Source organism: Gekko japonicus, unplaced genomic scaffold (assembly GCF_001447785.1).
Source record: "Gekko japonicus isolate JY-2015 unplaced genomic scaffold, Gekko_japonicus_V1.1 scaffold2932, whole genome shotgun sequence".
NCBI classification, from domain to species: Eukaryota; Metazoa; Chordata; class Lepidosauria; order Squamata; family Gekkonidae; genus Gekko; species Gekko japonicus.
In genome coordinates this window covers 123228-138626 of record NW_015164748.1, presented here as the reverse complement: position 1 = coordinate 138626, position 15399 = coordinate 123228, and the positions used below count along the sequence as shown (strand labels likewise).

At 47.9% G+C, this 15399-nt stretch overlaps 1 pseudogene; it reads left to right on the top strand.

The window, feature by feature from the left end:
• Positions 1-10164: 10164 nt before the first annotated feature.
• Positions 10165-10827, top strand: LOC107109071 (annotated as a pseudogene).
• Positions 10828-15399: the final 4572 nt, after the last annotated feature.

The following is a 15399-nucleotide window of genomic DNA, read 5'->3' as shown; positions in this document are numbered from 1 at the left end:
GTGGCATGGCAAGAAAAAAAATTGGGGAAATGGCCTCTTCAAGGGGCCAGTGGTAGGAAAATGGCACCAATGTGGGTGGGCAGGACCTTTGTGGCAGGCAAATGTACAGCACCACTTTTCCCACATGGCTTGCACATTTTCATTTTATTTTCTGTTTCTGCAGCTGAAATGTCAACAGTTTTAACAGTGTTAGCTCATTCTTGAATCTCTGGGGCATCAGTACATCCAGGCTGCAAATATCACAATAGTATCTATGAAAAATGTCTGTACCCTAATAGATTGTTGTGATGGAAGACAATGATAAATTTTACCTTACAGATTTATTCATTTAAAACATTTATAAGTCCACCTTTCTCCCAGATAATTGAAGCACAAGGTAGGTAACAACAATGAATCAGCACAGCATAATATAATTCTAAGAACAACAGAATTAAAGCAACCTGCAGAGATTCTTTAGTTAGAACTGAACCGATCATCTTGGTTTAAACGACGCACGCACAGAGACACACACACACAAATAAACAGACAAAACAAGAGATCTGAACGATGAGATAAAAAAGACATCTGAGTCCAATTATACCATTAGATTGGTCTGTGGACATGATTGACATAAAAGGCATACCTGTCCCTGTAAGGCAGCAATTGTCAATGTACTGTGGTGCCCACTGATATGTTTCCTGGCACTCACTTTCTTTGTCTTTTCTTTCCTTTAATGCACATGGCTTGCTAACATGCTTGGGTTGTGTTCTTTCCAAAAATGTAATAGTGTATCAGGGCTGGAAAGTTATTTGGTCTGGGGAAAACCTGGAAAGAAGACAATTAGAGGACAACTTTTTGTGGTTGCATTGTTCCAGTGAGAGTTAATGAGGTTGCCAACTGCCTGGAGGGGAAAGTGTCCTGTCCCTTTAAGAGCGTTTTAATGGGCTGTTGTTTATCGTGTTGATGTCTACCCTTTTGCCAAGAAAAGGTTTAGCTGCCCACTTCCACATATTAAACCTTTTCTACAGGCACAGGTTATTGTTCACCAGACCAGTTGGCAACCCCTAGGACTGCTTGACTTTTCATTCTCCCACCCTGAAAATTTGGTACCCCTCCCCCCTCCCTTCTTGACGACCCTGCTTGGAGGCCCCCAGAGGGTGAGCACCAGCTTCACTTTTAACTTCTTAAGCGTGCAGGGTGAGTGAGCAGAGCTGGTGAGGCAGAAGGCCCCGTGGGTCCAAACTCTTAGCAGTGCCTGCACAACAGCCTCTGGCATGCAGCCTTCTCATCGGCTGCTACTGTGAAAGCCCCCCACCCCCCGTATTCCTAATCAGCCACACTTGGCTTTAGCCAGTCAACAGCAGTCGTTGTAACTAGTCCAGTCATGATTAAGTCTGCAATTTGCAGTTTGCCTTATAAAAGAGGCAAGGCAGGCAAGATGGTGGTAGACAGATTGATGGATTTTGAATTTGGTAACACTAGGCATAAGTGACACATGTTTTGTCACCATGGAAGATGAAGTTCTCTCAACAAGCAAATATGTACAGCCCAGTCACAATGGGCCTCACTCACTCACGCATACATACATAAAATGTGTTGGATTTACATTAAGGGCTAGAAACATTTCTCAGCTGGAACTGGACACATGAATACATGAAGCTGGCTTATACTGAATCAGACCACTGGACTCTATCAAGATCAGTATTGTCAACTCAGACTGGCAGCAGCTGTCCAGGTTGAAGTTTTTCACATCACCTCCTAACTGGTCCTTTCAACTGGGGATGCCGCCAGGGGCTGAACACGGGACCTTCTGCATACCAAGCAGTTGTTCCCTGCACTGGGCCACAGCCAACCCGCCAGAATGCCAAGAGCTCCTGAGCCACATAAGGATGACTTGGGTCTGGATGCACTTCACAGCTGTATGATCATGCCAGCCATTCAATAATGTATGTACAATTAATCCTATTTCACTGGTCAGAATGAGCTGGATGACTTGTTTAGGTGCCCAGACAGGGCTGCCAATTCCAGCTTGGGAGATTCCTGGACCTCTGGGGACACTGCCTGTGGAGGGTAGAGTTCAGGTCGGGAGCAGCAAGGATGTGATGCAATAAAGTCTGCCCTCTGAAGCTCCTGACATATGACTTGCTCAGCTTAATGAGGTCACAGATGATCTGAAATTATGTTACCGTCTCAACAGCCCTGGAAAGAGCCACCTTCTCCCCCACTGTGTGTATTTCTTCATGGAGACATGGCAAAGAAATAGCTATATGTTTAACTTTTTTATTCATGCCTGATATTGTTACTTTTGAAATCAGAAGTTAGAATCCCAGATGAATCCTGTTGTGGTTGGGAAATGCATGATGACTTGATAAACACCACAGACGGCCCCTAACCTGAGAGGAGGAAACACTCCAGCCTGGGAATGGAAGGCCAAGCCAGGTGTGACGGTGGCTTTGTCTCTACCATGGGGACATGGCTGCCCTTTTAAATGCCCTTGTGGCATGTTTAAGTCACCCATTTTAGACTTTAAAAGGGTGGTGGGGGTGGTGCCCCCATGGTGGACTTGAGGACACCGTCACATCTAGTTTGGTCCTAAATAATAAACTATTTAGGTTCCAGGCTGAGAGGAGCTGGTCCTCGTTTACAGAAACAGGCAGGGAAGCAACAACAATTGACTCACCTGCCAGGAAGAGGAAAGATAGAAAGAGAGCGGGGAGGGGGTGGAGGATCACAACAAACCCCACTTCTTCTTCTTTTTGGCCCCCCAAAGGGGATTTTTTAATTGCATTTTCTATAACTAAACACTACATGAAAAATTAGGGAAGGGTCTACAAACTATAGGATAAAGAGAAGAAACCTCTAAAAACCTAAGAGTGGGTGTCATACAAACAGCTTTAAAAAGATTACATGTTTATATATCTAATAGCGAAGGCGCCCCCTGGTGTGCGGATGCTTAAATCCAGTAAAAGGAAGCTCCCTCTGGCCCAGCAGGTTTTCTTACATATTCAGTAGTCTACCAGTGCCTGCAGAAAAATCCAAAACCTAGAAAAAACCCTTCAGGGATGGCTGAATCCCCCCCAAAACCTTTTGAAATGGCATCTGCAGGGATCTGCTTCAGACACCAACTGTGAGAGAGAGGTTAGAACGTTCAGGGCAGGGGGGGGAGAAGAAAAAGACAGTCCCACGGAGGGTGGCAGAGATGGAGCAGAGTCATCTTCTGGTGAAGAATCAGACTCAAATTTGGGAGCTGTGGCCCCAAAAACAGGCTATAAATTGAGGAAGACAAAGGACAAAAAATGAGTTGTTATCATAATTCTGAAGTTCTAAAAAATGTTTAAACTATGCCTTCTTAGGCTCTTTATGAGGTCATAGTAGACAATGATTTTATTTAGACTTGAAGTTTAATAGAAGGATGATGACCAGGTTCAATGGTTTTGCATGAGAATTCAGTTATACAAGTGGAGACCCGCAAGAAACTTGCGGAATGGTTATCCTATTCCTCACACCTTTGCTTCCTCCTGTCTCCCTCTACCTCTCTCACCCTCTTTCTAGGCTTTGCATCCTTGGTACTAGTTAGTGGCCATCATTTAGTGGTCTGCAGTCTTATTATCACCCACTCAGTTATTGTATTAGTGCTTTTTACGGAACCCTTTTGCACATGAAGAATGTTAATGCTCAAGTCAGTGTCAAAGAAAAGCCTTCAGCCAGCACCTCTCAGAACCTGAAATGTGGCTATCCTCTTTTCCATGGAGATTGGTGGTAAAGGTACCCACTGACAGGGGTCATTTCGTAGAAAAAGAGCTAGGGGGACACATTAGCATATGCCACACCCCCTGACATCACCGGAAGTGTGTCCTCCCCACAGCCGGCGGCGACCTCCAGCGGGCACCAGCAGGGAGCTCCAGGCCCTGCCCTCCCGCACCTCACCCGGGGGAATGGCGTCCCCCGCATCCCCCCCAAATGACCCCTGGGATCTGAACCTGGGTCTCGCAGACCCTAATCTGAAGCTCTAACTGATGCACCGCACCGGCTTTCATAGGGTGGCTGCTGATGAACAGTAGCAAGCAGCTGGGCCTACTTGAGTCATGCAAATCAGGTGGTATCAAGTCACCCAGAGGGTGCTGCCGAGGGATGCCAGCCTCCATCTACAAACCCCACTTTTGATTCTGATTGTGTATGTATTTAATTTTGTTATCTGCAGCTTAGCAGCCATCATATACACAAACTGCGTCAACACTAAAAGTGAAAATTACGGTTACAATCTTGTCCCCCCCCCCTTCTTGGCAGAGGCTTTAGCTGTTCTGTTACTGCTAAAATCCTACCGTTGCAGTTTGTCTCGATCACAAAATCTCTATGCTTGGGAAAGCTGCAAATGTTACATTTGACTGCCTGCAACTGTTGAAAGCACAGAGACTCTCTGTCAGGGGAAAATGGTGGCAATTTTAGCTCACCAAACCCCCCAGATGCTCTCACCTCGGGTACTTCCTTGGTCTATTTTCCTTGCAGGATACCAGTACTCCCTCCACCACCGTCCTGGGAAGGTGATGGGGCATGCCAATGCCCTAGCTGCTGGCCACTCTGCTCCATCAATCTAGACCCGGCTCCTGCACACCAGATCCTCCTCATGGAGGAGCTTCGTGACCGTCCTCTGCACGTCACAGACATTTCCCGCCACACTGCAAAGGACTGGGTCCTCTCCTACATTCTAGACTGGGTGGGGAGGCTTTGCAGCCTTCTCATCTCGCTGGGATGAGATCTCAGCTCACAAAGACTGCCTACTGTGGGGCAGTCAGGTAGTAGTTCCTGCTCCCCTGAACCAGCGAGTGTTGTCAGCCCTGCATGAGATGCATCCCAAAATTGTGAGGATGAAGGTACTCGCCTGGAATTATGTGTGGTGGCCGGGTGTCAGCTCACACAGTAACTCTCAGACAAAATAAGCCCTTTTAAGCAGGCTTTATTTTAGAAGTCAGAAAAGTTGCTCTCGAGTTGAAACTCTTTGCCATAACTGAAAGGTATTACAGAGTTAGGTACTACGAGACCTTTGGTCCAGCCTTCATACATACGTCATCGTTGCATAGTAATAAGGTATAGTAATACAATACAATTAAGATGGTGAGAATGCTTATCATTACAGACGTTCTTGAAGGCCGTGAAAAGATTGAAAAGCGAAAGTTTCCCATCGTGTTTCCAGGCGCAGCTATCTACATTCACTCAGACATGTCTCACTACTCAGAGGAGGACCCTTGGAGATACAGTGATACACTACCAGCATTTGCTACATGGGGCCAGGGAACGGGAAGCATGAGAACAGAAAGGGAGGAAGCTGCGTTGGCTACTAGAATACAAGTCACTAAAGCAAAGCTATGTACATCAGAGAGCCATGGTTACAATTACACTGATTCATAGACCCATGTACTAGGGTCCAATCCTGACACCGGGAAGGGACAGCGAGATAGAGGCCTGGGTCCAGCACTGCCAGGCCTGCCAAGAGACCTGGCTGGAGCTGCCCTGCAGTCCTGTGCAGCATTGGTAGTCTACCCACAACCCTTGGTCCTGGGTGCATCTGGACTTTGCCGGCCCCTTCCAAGGACAAATATTCTTTATTTTGGTGGACTCCTACACCAAATGGCTGGAGGTCATGCCGGTTGCCTCCATGTCCTCCAGAGTGGCAATCCGGGCCCTCAGACAAATCTTCAGCATGCACAGCCTACCCAACACGGTCGTGATGGACAACGGGACTGCCTTCACTTTGGGGGAGTTCTAGGAATTCTTGGGCCACTACCTCATCAGATACATCTGCTCCGCTCCCTTTCACCCAGCCACCAACGGGCAAGCAGAGAGGATGGTGCAGACCATGAAGGAGTCCCTCAGGCGGATCATCCACAGGGACTGGGACCATAGGCTTGCAGCATTCCTTTTTGGCCACCAGGTGACCCTGAGTGTAACCACCGGCTGCAGCCCTGCTGAGCTCCTCATTGACCGAGCCCCAGAGCATCACCAGTCACCAGAGCCAAGAAGCACCCAGAGGGTTTTTCCCAGGTGACCCCATCTACGCACAGAACTTTTCCAGTGGTCCTGTCTGGGTTCCGGCCAAGGTCATCAGAGTCACTGGCCCCCTCTCACATGAGGTCTCTACCGATAGTGGACAGGTCCTGCGCAGGCAAATCGACCAACTTTGCAGCCGTCCCCTGCTGGAGGAAGCCGAACCAGAACTAGCCACCATGGAGGCCATCTGCCTGGGACATCTACTGCTGCAGCCGGAGCATAGTGGGGAGGGGGATGCACCGCACACCAGGGGCCGTTCTGACTGTGCAGGGTCGCCCACTCCCATACAGACTGTTCCAGAGCCCCGGGACCCCACCGCTGCTGATGAGACCCCAGACACAGCCTTAGTGACTTCACCAACACTGTCTGAACCAAGACACTCTTATTGGGAAAGGCACAAGCCAGCGTACCTTGAGGACTATGTGTGTTAAGGTGTTTTGGAACTTAGGGGGGAGGGGTGTTATGTATTAGGGCTGGAACATTCCAGGACTGTCTACCAGAAACTGGCCAAACTTGGAGATCCAGAACAATAGCCCACCAAGACTCTGGATGTGACCAGTGAGGAAATCATGTAATGTAAATAGCCTATCGTTGGGAGTGGGGTGTGCTTGGGTGTGGTTTTTGCATGCTATTTAAACAGGGATGTTGCCCTGGGGTTTCAGTCTTGTTCCTGAAATCACTTAATAAAATAGAGCTGTTTCACTGCTACGCGTCCTGAATCCAGTATTTAACAGCTGGTCTGGAAAAGTTCCATGTTTCTACAATGATTCGACAATGCCCTTTGAGCATCTGTCCAACTCCTTGCTTAGGATTAGAAACATTATCCTAATAAGTCACCTAAGAAATTTGCTAGATTGTTTGTTTTGAATGGTAAATGTACAGTTATTCATTTGTTTTGAGGGTCCAGACGTCTTTTCTTAAAGGAGCACTTCTGTTGTCAGAAGATCTCATTTTCCCAACACTCAAACTACAGTATCTTGTTGTGATAGATATGGAAAAAGAATACAGTGACATACTGCTTGAATCTCCAGTAAAAACTGCAAGCCACTATTGGCAGCATTCTGTATGGATGCAGAGTGGCACCACTCTGTCCTTTGGTATCTCTATGGTGAAAACCCTTTATATCCTGCCTCTTCCCATGGTTCAACTTTTCAGTGAAAATAGATCTAAGTGGTCAGCCATGTTGGTCTGAAGCAGTGGCACCTTTAAGACCAACAAAGTTTTATTCAAGGTATGAGCTTTCATGTGCATTCACACTTTTTTCAAATACATTGGGGCAGTTTGCCACTAAGTGCCCAGATTTCCCCCCCTGAGGAGATAATCCCAATAGCATCAAATGCTCTCAGTCTCTTTTGGGCGTGGGACCCCTGCCTCAGCTTGGTTCCCCCCCCCCACTCTTCCAGGGTGTTTTTTGCTGGTACAGTTTCACTAGGTTGTGCCGGTTCTCTGCTTCACAAGCTACTTGTATCCAGCCACCCAAAGGTAGGGGGTTGCCTTCGGCCAGCGCCTTCTCTAGAATGGTGGTGTTAAGGCTGGCATGATAGAATTCAATGAGGACTTCTTTGGGCCACCCCTGGAGCTTGGCTGCGTAGGTCTTGAACTCATCTGAGTATTCTTGCACTGACCGGATCCCTTGCCTCAATCTGCAGAGTCGGGTATGGGCCTTCTCCAGCTTGAGGGGTTTTTCATATTGCTGACACAGTGCTTGCATGAATGAACTGAGCACCTCTGTCGGAAATTATCTTAGCCGGAATGGAATGTAGCTACATAATGTTTGCCATGAACATTTTAGCCAAAGCCTTGGCCGTTGGCACCTGGCGAAACAGGATGAAGTGAGCCTGTTTTGAGAACAAGTCTACAACCACCCAAATCACAGTTTTTCCTTTAGAGGGGGGTTGGATCTGTAATAAAGTCCATAGATACCACCTCCCAGGGTCTATTTGGGGTTTCCAGGGGCCGCAGCTTCCCTGGAGGTTTCCTTGGCCTCCATTTATTCATGAGGCAAGTCTGGCATGAGGCCACATATTGCAAGACGTCCCCCCATAGATGGGGGCACCAGAACTGGTGCTGCAGCAAGTGCAAGGTTTTCAGGTACCCGAAGTGCCCTGCCAGTTTCGACTCGTGCGCGTGGTTTAATATTTTCCCCTCAGGGTCTTGGGCACATATAGGCGGGGTCCCTTGTACCAACACCCTTTGGGACTCTGCTGAACAGTGGAATCCGTGCTGAGCTCCACAGCATCTTCTGGGGGAAATGCCGCTTTGAATTTAGCAACTCAAGGTTCGTCACCCCCCTCTGCGTGTTCCCTGGCTTGGTGCCGCGTAAGCACCGCCCCTCCCAGCTGGGAAGGGGTAAACGGAGTCTACAATCTCCTCCCTTTGGCTGGCGTGTTGCGGGAGGCAGGACAAGGCATCAGCAAGCGAGCTGGCTTTCCCATGTAAATGGTGGAGGGTAACCTGAAATTGAGAGGGAAAACTCTGCCCACTGTAGTTGCTTAGCATTTTTTTTTGGGCGCAGAGCTTCGAGGTTCTTATGATCAGTCCACACCTCAAAAGGGATTCGCATCCCTCCAACCAGTGGAAGAAAGGGCCAATGGCTGTTGGTACCACGGCCACAAACTGTTCATGACTTTGGCGTTGAGGGGCGAGATAATGGCCATAGTGCATGGGAATAAACTGGCGGGGCATATGGGGTTTGTCAAATCGTTACATCTACTACAGCACCAGCACCCGGGATGAGGAAGGATCTTTCCCTCTTTGTCAAATCCTGTCAAACCTGCATAATGTGCAAAGCACGCCCGGGGAAGCCCCGGGAGTGGCTGGGATCTCTGTTGTGATGGGACTCTCTTCAGCTGTAGTAGTCGGGACGCCCCCCCCCCACCCCACCCCCCGCTATCCTCAGTGTTCATGGGGAGGTACGAGGGTCGGGGACTATGAAAAGTTCTGACATTCTGTCAGAGTCTTGCAGCAAACAGGAATCAATAGCAGGCTTTCAAAGAAGATTCAGTTTATTGTTCCAGTATAGGCAAATCATCCATACACGTTCAGTATCAGAACTAATTCAAAACGCTGGAAAGGGTCAATTATATAAAAGGAACACTGAGAATTGAAACCAAACATACCAAACCTGGAAGGAGACACAAATCAACCCCCTCCCCCTCCACCAGCCACAAGGGCAGCATAACTGACACCAGCTCCTTCTCCATCAGTTCTTTCACTACCTTCAGGAGGTTTTTGATGAGGAATTGGAGCCCCTCCTTTAACTCCCTCACCTCAGCTCGAAGGTTGGTGTGGCTCTGGTTGGAATAGGCCTCCTCCTCATGCTCATCCATCAATCTCACTCGCTCTGGGTTGTCATGGAAAGTGCGTGATACTCGTCTCTTCTCCCAGTTTGGGCGTCCTGTGCTCCTCTGCACCCCAGAGGCGAGCTCTTCCCATCAGTCGCTGTTCTCCCACCTGCTCTTCATCTTGAAGAGAACTTGCTTCTACGGTCTGGTACCTGTGGTTTTCTCTTTGTGTTTTTGGTCAGGGTCGGTGGCTGGGTTCTCGATTTTGGACCCGGTACCTGCACCTGCCCCGGTGCCTCCACATTCATGTGCCATCATGGTGGTGGGCGATGGTTGGAGAGTAAAGGAGTTCTAAGACTCTGTCAGATTCCCCTGGCCAAGTTACTTTCAACAACACTCTTTGTTTATTGAGAAAAGTAAGATAGTTCCACGTTAAAGCATCCTGTGTTAGAACGAATGATTTTGATTAGTTCCCAGTTAATATAGGTAATTCAAAAGGACCCCTCCCCAATAGCAGTCACACACACATGTCACACTCATTACACATAACCACTACATCTACCCCCCCCCCATGGGAATACCACATCCCACTATCTATAAAGAAACCAGGCTTCAAAGAGTCTTCTGGCATCCCCCCTCATGGGGAGGGGGAGGTTTCATCCTTGGGAAAGTTATACCACTAGGAGCAAATGGTTCACACATACATCTATCATTCCCCTCCCCGTAAGAATTTCTTTGCCCCCTTTTGTTATGACAAACAGAGCTGGATGGAAGTTTGACTAATGGTCAGCACTGCACAGAAGGAGAAGCAGGCGGGCTCTTAAAAGGAGCAACTGAGGCAGAACACTTCCCCAAAATGGCGTATAAAGAGAAGAGAGAAGCTGAAGATTACAAGAGGAGAAGGAGGAGATCTTCACAGGGCCAGGATCCTAAGGAACCAGAACAGTTGCGGAAACTGTTTATTGGTGGCCTAAGCTCTGAAACTACCGATGATAGTTTAAGGGAACACTTTGAAACATGGGGTACACTCACCAATTGTGCAGTGGTGAGAGGCCCACATATAAAAGGCTCACATGGGTTTGGTTTTGTGACCTATTCTTGCGTGGAGGAGGTAGATGCTGTAATGGCAGCTTGACCACATAAGGTAGATGGACGTGTGGTGGAACCAAAGAGAGCAGTTTCCAGAGAAGATTCTGTGAAACCTGGTGTCCAGTTAACAGTGAAGAAAATATTTGTAGGGGGAATTAAAGAAGACACAGAAGAATGTAATTTAAGAGAACATTTTGGAAAATATGGCAAGATCAAAGCCGTAGAAGCAACGGAAGACAGGCTGAGTGGGAAGGAAAGAGGGCTTGCTTTTGTGACGTTTGATGATCACGATGCAGTTGACAAAATTGTTGTTCAGAAGTACCACATTATAAATGGACATAACTGTGAAGTGAAAAAGCCCCTCTCCAAGCAAGAAATGCAAACTGCTGCTGAAAGATTGTGGAAGCTTTTTGGTGGCAAAAGAGACTAGGGTGGTGGAGGCGGCTCCAAACGGCCAAACTTAGCAGAAATTGTGATGATCAGCCACCTTACTGTATATGTTTTGTATCTGATATTTTGTTGCTGTAGTGTTTAATTGTGTTTATCATTTAATAGTATACAGTAGATACACCAAGTTCTATGTAAATGGTTGAAGACGTTTTGCACATTGGGTTCCAGGTATTGTTAACGAGGTGTGATTTCCTTGCCCTTGGTATGTAGATCTCATCGATGGGGGTCCAGATAGCCAGACCCCATGATTTGATCTAGTGGGGGGTGGGGGTGTGTGTCATGATCCTAGGCTTATGGTAGTGCGGCCTTCAGGCCCCAGGGAAGCCTATATTAGAGTGACTACAGGGCCTACGTTTCCCAGGTTCCCTCTGGACCCTGTGATTGATTAACAGGGGATTTGGAGGGGAAACTCACACCAGTAGAAGAGTAGAGGGTGGTGCCTGGGAAGAAGGGATAAAAGGGCTTGCCCAAAGTGGGTGGGGGCTCACTCCCAGGGAGCAGAGCTGGTGAGGCTGCTGCAGAAAGAGGGATCCCTCATCCAAAAGTGGTGATCCAGATGGTCGGCCGTGTTGGTCTGAAGCAGTAGAACAAATTTAGAATCCAGTGGCACCTTTAAGACTAACCAAGAGTTTTTCAAGGTATGATCTTTTGTGTGCACGCGCACTTTATCAAATACATTAGAATGGCAGGGAAGGCTCTCAGACCTATAGCCAGAGAATGAACAGATGATGTCCAAGATATGCAAAGTGACAAAGTGACAGACATCAGACTCACTGGCCTGTAACCCCCCTGGTTCCCTCTGTATCCCTTTAACTTTCTGCCTACTAATCTAAATTTTTCCTCCAGGACCACACAATACATTTCCCAATGTCTATATATTTTAGCTATTGTATTCTTCAATCCATTTATAAAATCTTGACCATGTATTTTCAAAAGTTACTTCTGTTTGTCCTTTCAGGATTAAAGTTAGTTTATCCATCTCAGCAGTCTCAGGCATTTTATTTAAAATTTATTCTCTTGAATGTACCTCGTTTCTTCTCCAATGCTTAGCATACAATATTCTTGCTGTTATTACTACGTGTATTATAAGATACCGATCCTGTTTTTTTACAATTTTCTGGTAGAACTCCGTGGGTTGAGCACACACCTATGATTTCTGCCCAGTGGGTAGCTAGTCATACATGTGGCACTCCTTGCAAAACACTGGCTGGCCCCCACTCCCCTGCTGGCTTTCTACCTTCATAACTGGTTTAGTTGTGTAAAGGTGTTTTTAGCGTGAAATAGAGTGCTTACCTGAATTTGTGCAGATTTAGGAAGCAGGAAGGATACAGCAGCACACCACCCATCTGGCTGATGTGGAACATGTATGTCCTTTCTCAGCAAACTCAGACTAGAGGGTTCTCTCTTGCCCCCCTTGACCTCCCACACTGAACTGTCAAGCTCAAATCTCATTAGAAATCCTGTTCAAAGCACTGGTCGCAAGCCCCACAGGAATCCCCAAAACCTCTTACGGAGTCAGCCCTCTAATGAGCTCTGCTTTACAGCTCAGAACTTTGGCTCCACCCTCCGGAGTCAGACAATAGCAGGCAGCTGACTCAGCTCACTCAAAGAAAAGCCCTTCCCAGCAGGACCATGTGCTTCTAGGGCACTCACCCATAACTAGGAGATTTTAACACAGACACGCCCCAAACAGCTCAGAAGCCACAAAACATCAAGCAGACGTACACTTACCCCCTTTTCAGTTCTTGCACCAAGCTCAAGCTCAACTCCCCTGTTAGAGACCCTGGTCTGGTCACAAGCCCAAGGAGCAATCCCCATAGGGATTCTGAGTGTATTTAAAATATATCTGTAATATCAGGGTGGAAAGCATGGGCTGGCTTTCCATTTGTGATCATTTCTGTAACCATGATGCCTTAATGCAGGGGTGTCAAACATGCGGCCCGAGGGCTGGATCAGGCCTCCGGAGGGTTTCTGTCAGGCCCGCAGTGGAACTGGCTGTCTTCTGCTTCTTCTTCCAGTTCTGCTGCTGTTGCATCATTGTAGGTTTGCAGCTTACAGATACACACCTGAATAGCATACTCAAGATTGCAACAGCACAGATATTTTGATGCAGTAATTCAGAGCAAGAGGTGTCAGTTATCAGACACTGTTAAATAAACAAAGGCCCCTGCCACACGGCAGGGGAAAAGCCGCCAAAAAGCGTGGCTTTTAAAAGCCGCACCAAAGTTGAAACGGCGCGGCGGGATCCCACGGATCCCCTGGCCGCGCCGCCTTTCTCCCCGGCACGATCAGACGCCGGGGAGAAAACACAGATCGGACGGCGAGCCAGCCAAACTGCGCATGTCGGAGCATGCGCAGTTCGCCTAGGAGCCGGGGACGCGCCAGCGCAACGATGCGCCGGCGATCAGACTCCCGGTTTGCGGCACACCATTGGGATGAACCACCTCGGTAGGTGGTTCCAACTTGGAGCGGTTTATCACGTGGATAGGCCAGTTCGGGGACGGAAGCACTACGCTTCCCAGATGTTGTGGTGTGATCGCGGCCATTTGCTCCGCCCCCGAACCGTCCCGCTACTGGCCCAAATCCTCTCGTGTGAACGGGACCAAAGTATTGCAAGAACACTAATGTTTTAAGCATGATTTTATTTAAACTAAAAAAAAACCCCTTTGTGTTTGTGTCCTTTATAAAGTTTATATCTCCGCTACCTGGCATTACATTTCATGACACACATGGCCCGGCCCAACAAGGTCTCATTTATGTCAAATCCAGCCCTCATAACAAATGAGTCTGACACCCCTGCCTTAATATGTATAACATACATTGCCCAGGGAGGGCCCTCCAAAACTTGTTACACTTTTTTTTATGTGTGCTCCTATCCCATCCACACACATATTCCCCTCCCTTCTGTTTTGCATCTTCTGGCCAGACCATAATCCTGCTGATGCTGAATTCTCCAAGGTCTTAAGCAGGGTTCAGGCTTAACAAGCTCACCAAGACCAGGGAAGCATTTGCTTCCAGCCAGGGCAAGTAGGCTTAGTAGTAGTGCTACCGTCATCTCCTTGTTAGTTTTATCACATCCCAATTTGTTGCAAAGCACTGAAAACCCAGGGGCAACCTCTGGATTTCAGGGTTTGGATATAGGCTTAACAAGTACTTACCTTGAATCGGCGGGGGACACATATGTCTTGTCAGGAACATTCCCGCGTGGAAAACAAACGTGCTGCACCATGCCGTCGCCCAGACATGACGCCAGCACGCTGGCCACGTAGCTGGGCGACGCTCTGGCAATGGAGCTGGAAACTCGATGGTACCACGTCATGTCTGGCCGATGGCGTCACGTCTGGGTGATGGCATGGTGCGGCGGGGATGTGTTCCACCGAGGGATGTTCCGGCCGGGAACCATGTGTCCCCTGCTGATTCGAAGGTAGGTACTTGGTAACCCTAGTTGGGAAGATGGATTGGCCTAGCTCAGCTGTTCCTCATCTGATCTGAACAAAGAGCTAGCAAGAGCAGTGGGCTTTCGGTCGGGTTAAGATGGCGAATTAACGAATCCCGAAATTGCTCGGGGTGGGCGACTGCTCCTTTTGACAGCTTGGGCTAACTATAGCCCAACGCAGCAGCCCCCAGTGAGGGGGGATGACCAGCAAGCAGCGGTGCCCAAGTAGAAGTAGAGATCGGTGTGATTAAGCCTCGGAGGGGGCTTGTGTCACGCTTTGAACTCCTTCTACAACGCGGGCGTATGCGAAGCAGCACTACAGGAGCCGATCGAGCTGGATTACCAGCATAAATCCGTCATCGCCCGATTTCTTGAAGAAGAGGTAGAGTAACTTTTTGTAAAGAAGCAGTGCGACACTCTATTTAGACGCAAAAGATAACAAAGACTGTTTGCTTACCGGTGGCGAATTTTGAGGAGATCTGGACTAAGCGGTTGAGCGTAAAAGAGCATTTTAAACCTGGTATTTTGAGGAGATCTGGACTAAGCGGTTGAGCGTAAAAGAGCATATTAAACCCGCTAATCCTTTTTTCGGAGAAAAAAGACTTGATCTTAATGGCTAAAAAAGCGAAAATCTAACTGTGTTGAACATTCCTGTGGTGAGAGAAAGATAAGGTTGCTGTTGAAAATCGAAACTGTTGCGAGTTGTCGCTTGAGTTGAGAAGCCGGTGCCACAAAGAAGGGAATCCGACAGGAAGTGTGTCTAAGTAAAGTGTTGCCTAGACTGGAGTTGATCAACCAGAAGTTGATCGGAATTAACAAACGAAGGACCGGATGAGCGAAGAAACAACCGGAAGGGCACGGTGAGCTAAAGACTGATCTACTCTAGCCAGAAAATCATAGAGGAGTTGCGCCCGACATTTTGTGGAGGACCTGAATTTAAATTAAAGTTTTTGGACCTTAAAACTATCAAAGAAAAAGCAAAAATAAGCCGAATCGGCTATGCGCATATAGATCTGTCTATTAGAGTGAAAATTTTGGACTTTGTTAAAACAAAATTTAAACCTCAAAACGGATCCAAAAAGGCTGAGGTCAGCATCAACATCAAGTCCGAGAATG